This window comes from Molossus molossus, unplaced genomic scaffold (genome assembly GCF_014108415.1).
Source record: "Molossus molossus isolate mMolMol1 unplaced genomic scaffold, mMolMol1.p scaffold_m16_p_3, whole genome shotgun sequence".
Lineage (NCBI taxonomy): Eukaryota > Metazoa > Chordata > Mammalia > Chiroptera > Molossidae > Molossus > Molossus molossus.
The window spans coordinates 59,047,273-59,058,433 of NW_023425366.1; positions in this window are offsets into that span (position 1 = coordinate 59,047,273).

Genomic DNA, 11,161 nt, shown 5'->3' on the forward strand with positions numbered 1-11,161 from the left:
ATATAACTTCTTATCAGATGTGTGGTTGCACATATTTTCTCTTGTTCTGTATGCTAATTTTTAATTTTGTTAATAATTTTCTTTGTTGTGCAGTTTTGCAGGGGCTTTTTAAGTTGATGCAGTCCCACGTGTTTAGTTTTAATTTTATTATATGTACTTTAGATGTTATGTCCAAAAATAATTGCTAGAATTCATGTCAAGAAGCTTTTTCCCTGTGTTCTTTTTCTAGGGTTGTATGTTTCAGGTATTACATTTAAGTCTTTAATCTATTTCAAGTTCATTTTTGTGAGGGATGTAAGATAAAGGTATAGTTTCATTCTTTTGCATGTGAAAATCCACTTTTCCCAGCGCCATTTATTGAAGGGACTGTCTTTTCTCAATTGAGTATTCATGGCTTTCTTGCCAAATATTAGTTAACTTGGTATGCATGGGTTTATTTTTTTGAGTCTGGATTCTATTCCATTAGTATATGTGTCGTTATGTATGCCAGTACCTTGTGGTTTTGATTACTATAGCTGTATAATATAGTTTGAAATCAGGAAGTATGATGCTTCCAACTTTGTTATTTTTTTCTCAGGATTGCTTTGTCTATGAAGAGTCCTTTGAGTTCCCATGCAAATATTAGGGTTTTTATTTTTTTCAATATTTGTAAAAAATGCTCTTGTAATCTTTTTAGGGATTACATTGAATTTACAGATGGCTTTTGTGGGTATGGACATTGTAACACTATCAATTCTTTTAGTCCAGGAATGTGAGATATCTTTTCAATTTATTTGTGTCTACATTTTGTATCAGTCTTATAGTTTTTAATATAGAAATCTTTCACTTCCTTGGTCAAATTTATTCCTAAGCATTTTATTGTTTTGATGTTATTGTAAATTGGATTATTTCCTCTTCTATTTTAAGATAATTTGCTACTGATTTTTATATTGGTTTTGTGTTCAGAAATTTTACTGAATTCATTGTTTATATCTAACAGTTTGGTGGTGTCTTTAGGATTTTCTCTATATAAAATCATGTCAGTTACAAATAGAGACAATTTTACTTCTTCCTTTCCAACCCTGACGACTTTTATTTATTTTTTTTATATCCTGATTGCTCTGAAGGATGGGCTCCACAGTTGCCTGGATTCTCTGCTCAGGCTTTCTAGTTAGACAGAACTGGGTACTGTACTTAGCAGTAGGTGAGGCTATGAATTAGCTTCACTGCCTGGGTAGGGTGGCAGAACAGGCCCCAAGGCCAGAATGGACCATTGTTTGGAGACCCCCAATTAGGCAAAATTGTGCACTGAGATCCCTGGCTAGATAACACCACTGGTTTTTCTCTGCAGGTGGTCTGAGCCATTGGCTGGCTCTCCCTCATGTGCAACTGTACGCAGGGCTGTAAGAGGAGCTCTACCGCTTCCCAGGGGCTCTGGTTAGGTTTCCTGGTAAGGGAAGGTTGGAGCTCACCAGTAGACAAGGCTAGAAATCAGATTTTCTGCTGAGGCAGGGCAGAAAAACAGACTCTAAGACCAGCAGGATTCACTGCATGGGGTCTCAAGTCATGCCAACCTGTGCACCAAGCTTCCTGGTCAGAGAAAGCTACCATCTTTTCTTCACACACGGGAAAAATTCACTGGTTGGGATTTCTACTCGGGTGCCACTTTGAGTAGAAACTCAGTTTGCCAAGATTGTAGTGTTAGTTGCTATAAACCCCATCCCCCTTCCACATCACAGTTTGATATCTGTTTTAAGCCTCCCAGATTGCCCCTGCAGTCCCTATGAGGCCAGATCCAAATGGATCTCCCAGGAAGCAGCCCACAATACTGGGGAAGGTGATACCCACCTTGGGCTCCCTTTCTTTCTCTGGAAAACCCATAGGCCCTGGGGTCCCCTCTTGATGTGGTGCTGTATCAGCCTGGGGGAAGGGCGATGTAATCAGAGTACAGCTGCTCCTCTTATTTTTCTTACACTGTCATTCTTGGTCTCTGTGCTCCAGAGTGGAGCTTTAGCTTCACCTACTTGTTCTAGAATCTCCACAGTGATGTCTTATCTATGGACAATTTCTAGTTGATCTTAGGGTGACTAAGTCAGAGATGACCTATATTGCCATCTTAATGATGCCACTCCTAGATATTATTTCCAAATTTAAAGACACAGCTCCATTTATAAAAAAAAAAAAAAAGAATGGAAATGAAATGAACAAGCATATTTTGTTCATTTACATTTTCCAGTCTAAAACTTTTTTTAGTCTTTATGTTTATTTAAATAGGATCATAAACATGCTTGCAGCTGAAGGCAACTTTCTGAACTAAAAAGTGAATATGGCCAGCAGTGACTTAAGCTTTCACTGGAGAAACTCATCTCAGTGGAAGCATGTTTTACTGGGTTCAAATGAGCTCAAACTTGTGGGATGTAAATTTATTTTTTATAACTATTTCTGGCTTATAGGTCACCTAGCCATGGGAATAACAATTTTTGATTCAAATAAAACTTTTGAGAGGCATATGAGAGTACTCAGAAAGCTTGTGTGGATCAGATGACCTTTGTCAAATAATATTTTGTGACAGTTAAAGTATAGAAACAAAAAAATATATATATCCAATTTACTTTGAAATAAGGATTGATATAAAAATTCAAGAAAATAAATACTCGTTGTGAGAAGTGCTTTGGTATTTTCTGAACTCTATATGCTCTCATATGTTCCTATTTTTGTCATAGGTGTATATTTTCAGCAGCAAATAAATTGTCCATCACACAAAGGTAGTTGGAAAACCGTGGCATTCTTACTCTAGGCATTATACTAGAACAGCTATTTTCCAAGGAACAGGATGGACTTGAAGCTTTTCTCTTGAATGGTAGATGTATTAAGTCTTTGTTTAGAAGTTTTTCAATTTAATTGCTTTCATGTTTAAGTAAATAAAACATTGTTCAAAACATACATCATTTAAAATGCTCTATTTTTATTTTCTTTAGCACATGGCCAAAATGAATATATATTGTACCTTACCTGTACTGCTTTCTGATGTTATTCAGTGGGCATACATAAATTCATGAGCCAGGACCATAATTTAGTTTGACTTTCTTTGTCTTTCTAGTGAGAAGAAACATGTATTGATGATAAGATGCAGGGTTTTTTTTAAACATCACTTAATTGCCTAAAGTTATATGAAAGGAATGGAAGGGAGAATCTGATGATTCATTTCACATCCATGTCATCCTGAGAATGCTGGTATATATAGAAAATAATAGATTTAAATTAAATATTTTTAATATAGTTTTTCTTTAAACTTCTTTTTTAAAAATATGCTTTTATTGATTTTAGAGAGAGAGGAAGGGAGAGATGGAAACATGATGAGAGAAACACCGACAGGCAGCCTCCTTCATGCCCTGACTGGGTATGGAGGCCAAATCCCAGGCATGTCCCCCGACTGGGAATTGAATCAATGACCTTCTCAGTGGATGGGATGGTGCTCAACCAACTTAGCCACACTGGCCAGAGCCTCCTTTAGACTTCTTAGGTGACTTAGAAAAATGTCTAGAGTAAGGGAAATACTAGGATAATCTTTTGCTTACATGTTCGCTATTTCTCTAAAACTAAAGCAAACTGCAAATTACATTGTAGCCAATATCAAACACTAAATTTAGAAAATGACTAGTTCAACTTATAAATCCATTGACCTTAAGCATCTTTTATTGCATGGAACTAAAGAGAATAATGAGTATACAGTACTTTAAAATAATTTTTTTCTTTATTGATTTTAGAGAGAGGAAGGGAAAGGGAGAGAGAGAGACAGAGACATCAATGAGAGAGAACATCGATTGGCCACCTCCTGCATGCCCCCCGCTGGGGTTCTGGCCCACAACCTGGGCATGTGCCCTGACCAAGAACTAAACCAGTGACCTCTTGGTGCATGGGTTGATGCTCAGCCACTGAGCCATACCGGCTGGGCAGCACTCAGAATAACTGAGTGTAGATTGGTGATAGAATGCAATGGTCTGAGATATCTTTTTTGTTTAAACATCTGTTTTATTTCAACAAGATTATTAGTGATCTGCATTTAAGAAGAAACTTTGAGTACTAGGGCAGGTGTAGCTTTTTTACACGGAGCTGGGTATTTCTTTGTGTGAGATTGAAAACTGATAAGATTATTTGCAGATTATTCATTTCATAACTCAGTCAATGTGGGCAAAAAAAACCCAAATATGCAGCAAAGTCATTTAATGGTAAAATTGCGATTTGATTCATTGACAGTTCTATGGAAGTACCTTTTCAATCAAGTAAAATTACTAAGTTCTATCTGATAAAACAACCTCAAGTAATTTAATATGCAGGCATGCCTGGGAGATATTGTGGGTTTGGTTCCAGATCACCGCAATAAAGCAAATAATGCAATAAAGCAAGTCACGCTAATTTTTTTTGTTTCCTGGCATATAAAAGTTATGTTTATACTATACTGTAGCCAGTTAAGTGTGCAATAGTATTATATATAAAAATGTACATAATTAATTTAACAATAGTTTATTGATAAAAATACTAACCATGATTTGGGCCTGTTAGAAAAATGGTGCTAATAAACTTGCTGGACACAAGGTTGCCACAGACCTTCACTTTGGAAAAAATGTAATATCTTTCATTGCAATAAAGTGAAGCACAATAATACAAAGTATGCCTGTAGCAATTTAATAATAGGTGTATCTAATTACGTTACTATATACCCAAATGTGAGATAAAGTATAGCTTGAAAAAGTACTGAGGAAATCACCAACTAATACACTAAACACATAGACTATAAATAGTAATAAAAAACTTAATGTGTTCAAAGATAACAGACATCTGCTCTAACTTTTTCTTAGGGGCTTAATATATACACAATAAAAAAGCCATATGATGGATGGGCTGGTCCCACACCCATGTGTGGCGGATAAAAATCAGGAGGTTACTTTGGCTGGGAAGGTTCTCTCTGAGGACTAAAGGATCCCCATCCCACACCAGGCGCCCCGCTCAGGGTTCCAGTGCCAGGAAGAGAAGTCCCCATAACTTCTGGCTGGAAAAAACAGCGGGAACTGAAGTACAGGGAGTCTGAGGCAGCTGGAGCCCCAGGCAGCTCCTCTTAAAGGGCCCGCGCATGGACTTACTGGGACTCTCTCCGTCTAAGCTTGGAGAGGCAGCTCGAGGGGCTCCAGAGACATACAGTGAAGAACTGAGCTCTTTGGCACTGGAGCGAGGGCTGGAGAGGGGGCTTTCTCTGGGACAAATGTGCTGTCAGAGGACTTTGTTCCTTTGGTGAGCCCTTCCCTGGGGAGGCAGACAGTTGCCATATCTGGGACTCTAGGAACCTGGCTCATACTGGTTGCCCTGCCCTGGTGACTCCCTGAGGCCCTGCCCTACCCAACTTTCAGGCCCACCCAAGCTGCTGCGATTTGCTTAACCATAGGATTGGCCTGTCTTGGATCCTGCTTCAGGTTTTCCTAAATTCTTTCAAATAAGCAGCATCTGGTCTCAGCGAGCCCCATACCTCTCATTAAGTAATACACTGAAACAAACACAGGGAGGCAGCCAAAATGAGGAGACAAAGAAACAGGTCCCCAATGAAAGAACAGAAAAAAATCTCCAGGAAAAGAACTAAGCAAAATGGAGATAAGCAACCTAACAGATGCTGAGTTCAAAATACTGCTTATAAGGATGCTCAATGGACTTAGTGCAAATTAATGAACGTAATGAGGGCATCAAGAGCATAAAAAAGGACCATCAAAAATGAAGGATGCACAGTCAGAAATGAAGGAGGCACTAACTGAAATCAAGAATAATTTATACAGATTCAATAGTAGAGTAGGTAAAGCCAAGAAGCAAACCATCGATTTGGAATATCAGGAAGCAAAAAACGCCCAATCAGAACAGAAAGAAAAAGAATCCAAAAAAATGAGGAGCCTCTGGGACAACTTCAAGCATGCCAACATTCACATATTGTGGGTGCCAGAAAGAGAAGAGAGAGAACAAGAAATCAAAAACCTATTTGAAATAGTAATGGCAGAAAACTTCCCTAACTTGGTGAAGGAAACAGACATACAAGTCCAGGAAGCAAAGAGTGTTCCAAACAAGATGAACCCCAAGAGGCCCACACCAAGACACATCATCATCAAAATGCAAAAGGTTCAAGAAAAAGAGAGAATCTTAAAAGCCGCAAGAGAAAAGCAGTTAGTTACCTATAAGGGAGCTCCCATAAGACTGTCAGCTGATTTCTCAAAAGAAACTTTGCAGGCCAGGAGGGAGTGGCAAGAAATATTCAGAGTGATGAAAAGCAGGAACCTACAACCAAGATTACTCTGTCCTGCAAAGCTGTCATTTAGAATCGATGGCCATGTAAAGAGTTTCCCAGACAAGAAAAAGTTAAAGGAGTTCATCACCACCAAACCATTATTATATGAAATGTTGAAGGGTCTTTTTGAAGAAAAAGATAAAATATATGAACAAACAAAATGGCAATGAATACATATCTATCAACAATAGAATCTACAAACAAAATGAACAGGCAGAACAGAAACATTCTTGTAGATACAGAGAACATTTTGTTGGTTGCCACATGGGAGGGGGGTTGGGGGAATGGGTGAAAAAGGTGAAGGGGTTAAGAAGAACAAATAGGTTGTTAGACTGGCAGACCTCAAAGAAAAGGGGGTTGGGGGATGGGACGAAATAAACCAAAGAACTTATATGCATAACCGATGGACACAGACAACAGTGTAGGAAAAGGCGGGAGGGGGGTGGGATTGGGGAGGAGGGGGTCAATGGGGGAAAAATGAGGAACATCTGTAATATATTCAACAATAAAGATTAAAAAAACAAAAAGAAAAAAAAATACACTGATGTACAAAATAGATCCAAAGACATGGAAGCATGGAACAGACTGATGAATCATAGAGGGAAGGGGTGGGGAGATTAACCAAAGAACTGATATGCATAACCCATGGACACAGACAATAGTGTGGTGAAGACCTGGTGGGGCGGGGGGAGTAGGGTGAAGGGGTCAAAGAGGGAAAAGAAGGGGGACATCTGTAATACTTTCAACAATAAAGATAATTTTTTAAAAGTGTACAATGAAAATGTAAAATAATAATAAATAAATAAAAGAAAGCCATATGACTTCAAAGTTTTGTTATTTGAAGTACTAAGTAAAAATATATTACTTCCAGAAAGAATTGTTTGTTGTTTTGCTTTTTTATATCTTGATGCTATGTTTGGTTGCTTGTTTTTTTAAAATAAGAGAAGAAATCTTGGTCTGGAGGCTGGTATATAAAAAACTGCAGGGCAAAGAGATGCTGTATGGTATAAGAAAATCTCTTCTCAGCAATTCAGTAACAGAAAGTTAATTCGGTTTTCCAGATTCTTCTTAAATGTTTTACAGTAGTAAGAGTACAGTATAGTCTAGCCTCTAAAAATATTATTCTATTTTAGTAGTTTCAAAACAAAGGTTTTCAATGTATATAGTTTTTGACATGCTCCCAGTTATGTGAAATCATAAGAGAGACTTTCTCCTCTTTCAAAATATATTCAATATGTGTGCTCTACCACTCTCAATAATATAAGAATACTTTTGTAGCCCTGGCTGGTTTGGATTCAGCAGTTAGAGCGTCGGCCCGCAGACCAGAGAGTCCCAGGTTTGGTTCCCACTAAGGGCACGTACCTCGGTTGCAGTTTGTTCCCGGCCCTGGTTGGGATTGTGTGGGTGGCAACCACTTGATGTGTTTCTCTCACATGGATGTTTCTCTCTCTCTCTTCCCCCCTTTTCCCTCCCTCTCTATCTGAAGATAAATACAAAAATGTCCTTGGGTGAGGATAAAAAAAAAAATACTTGTATAAATCATTTTAAACTGCATATAAATGCAAAAAGTGACATTGCAAAGTACTCTGTTTCAATATGTGTTTTCCTTAAATCTTCCTTTAATTGACTGCCATAAGCAAAAAAATACATCCTAGTAAGAAAACAATAGCTTTTCTATGTTGAAAAAATAAATGTATACAGGACAATATTAATTACACCTAATGGTAATTATACAAGAAAAATCTCTACAACAAAGAGCTTTTCAGAAATAAGATTCTTGTGTATTTTTCTCTCTTCCATGTTTATTAGTTTATTAACTAACTTTATGTCACAGTAAAATTCATTTTATTTGCCTAAAGGAGAATTGAGAGTTTATACAATTAGTTATAAGTTGATTCAGTTTCAAAATTATAGCTGTTAATGCAATTGTGCAAAATTAGCTGTAGAATAAACCAACTGCTCAAAAGTAAATGAAAAAGAAAAGACTCTCATCAACAGATAGCATGTTAGTGATCACTATTAACCTCTACAGAAGAGGAATTATAACACACAGGGGATGTGATTACTGCTGTGCAATATCAGCCTTCTTTGCATTTTCTCTTTATGAGGAATTTTCAGAAGTAACAAACTTACTAGAATGCGTTCAGCAAATATTTTATGTTTACTTTGTAGATGAAAAATCATGATGAGATATAGCTCTGTAGTTATCATCATTATGAATGATATCATATAAGTCTAACCAATCCTTTAATACATTTCAGTCAAGGATTTCCTTAATAACATTTATTTGCTAAACATTAGAGCAGCCCAGTGAAGACATATTACATTGACCTTGGCCCTGTGTTTAACTCCCAGTGGTTTGGAAGGGTTATAATTTTGCAAATGCCAAGTTCAGAGGTAGCCAGACTGCCACCTCAACAACTCATTGTTTTTTACTGCTGATCTATTTTCATGCTGACTCGGGGTGAAGTGGGGAAAAAAAAAAAAAAGGACACTTTGACTTTGAGCACATTACATTTGATTTGCATGTCTCCTTTCAAGACAAAGTACCACAAAGTATGCATTTCTGAAAGGTGAATACAAACCAAAAAAGACTGGACTAGTCAAATATAATACTGACAATGTTTTATATACTGACTGAGAAGGTAATGTATGATGGGAAAATGGACAAAATTGCCCAATAAGTAAATTGGGCAATTTTTATTCCCTAAAGATCAAATTGAAATGAGCCTTGTGAAGACAAAATAAAAGATAAGTTAGATATTTGCCTCATAATCTAAGGCAAAGATTATTATAAACTGGATGATTACCTTAGAGACTACAAATTTTAGAGATGTCTTAATATCAAACTGCTACTGGCAGTACATGTTGGACATCTTGAGTTTGGAGTATTGCAAGTGTCCTAACTGATCATTCAAAAAGTAACATCTAATCAAAAGTAACTTTGCTCCCCAAGGCTTACAGGGTTAAACATCAGTTCCTTAGAGCAATGTATAATTCAGCAACTAGTAAGTGGACCTATCTCTCTAAGTATATATCTTGCTGCATATCACCACCTGACTCCATGCCCATTGTAAGTCATAACATTTTTCTGTGTTATAGGATGGTTCACCAGAATGATTCAGAAATAATATTCAGTCCTGGAATAAATTCTGTGTATTTAGTTGGAACTTTCCTATCACTATATCATCATTGGGGATCTGAGAGCGAGTACAGCATGCATGAGTGAAAATTCTAAAAATGGCTTTTACATTCCCATTGACAAATTATAGTCAAGGCCCACATGACTTCCTGACTTCCCCACTTCAAGGCATTTTAGACAGTTAACACCAGATTCTTTTCTCTAAGCCCTTTAGTTCTTTATCATGCCAATTTCTTGATCATATCATATTTTTAATGATTTTTAGTATAATCTTACTTCTCCAGAATCACTCCTTTATTTTTTTTCCATAATTTGAAAATTAAGTCAGTGATATCAGATATTCTGATTCAGAAAATCTCAGAGTCCATAATTGTATATTTAAATTAAAATAAGTGGTTTACATACATATCTGTGATTTAAAAAAAAAAAAACACATTTAAAGGCCAAGGTACAGACATGTTACTAAGACATCCAAGGTTCTTTGCTATCTGAGCTCAAACGAGGTTTTCAATGGTATCTCTCATTGATTTGCACCACAGACAACTCACTCTAATGGAGGAGGAGGAATCACACCATAGTGTCTTAAAATCTGCATGTTGTTTTAGCCCCTTCACCAACCTTTTATTTTATTAGTACTGACTGAAGAATTTGTGAAGAAGAGCAAGACATAGTACAAATATGATTTTAGAGTTAGAAAAATTCTGCTGTGAATCCATAACCAGCCTTGACTGCCTCTCTATTACCCTGGGCTTCCCAGTCTCCTTATTTTTACATTGTGCAGACTAAATAAGATAATACAAATGAAGCTTCTGGTGAAGTATAAGCTTTAAATGAACATTTTGTTTTCTCATCCAACTATATGTATTTGTGAGCTCTCTGACAGCACTTAGTTGTTTGTGCATTAATCATCTTCTGCTTTATAATGCTTTTTAAATAGAATAATAAACGGCAGGGCCACTTCTTAAGGTCCCTCAAGCTATGCACGTCACAGTTTTGAGTAACATCTGTCATAGAGTCAGGGAAAGTGGATCTTCCCATTTTTTCAAGGCTCAGCTATGTGTAGCTACATTGGGAACCAGTATGCTGTATATATGATAATTACTCAATGTGTATATTTTTGTCTTTCAGTCAAACAGTTCATTAAACTCTTGACCCACAGTAGTAAGTGATCAAAAATTTGAAAGGAGAAAAAAAAAAGGAGAGAGTCTTTATCTTGCATGCCTCCATCTCAGTTAAAACTTTATATTTTGAAGATGACATCTTCCGCAGCCTGTTTCTAGAGTTTATTGGTAACCCAGACAGGAAACTTAATGTTAAGGACAAAGGGCTTGGAGTTCTTTATGACATAAGGGATTCATAAGAGACTTGGAAATTCGACAAATGCTTTTTGAAGCAGTGCTGGAACTAATCAGCATAGTGGTGAACATGAACATTCATGTCTTAAGGGACGTTTTGAGGGACATGTTAGAAATGATTATGTACTTGCCTTTGACATTATTGTGTTAGTACAGTGACATGGAGGTGTTACATTTTATTTTCTTTGACTGTTACCTTTATGTTTGCTTGCAATGGGTCAAAGATGGACCAATGTGTTGATTGTTGGGAGGTAGACGTTAATAAAAAGGCAGTCAGCTAACATTGCTGTGTTTTGAGTTTCCACTTGGATAGTCAGATGCTCAGTTGTCATTTAAGTATCAGGATACACACCAGGAAAAAAA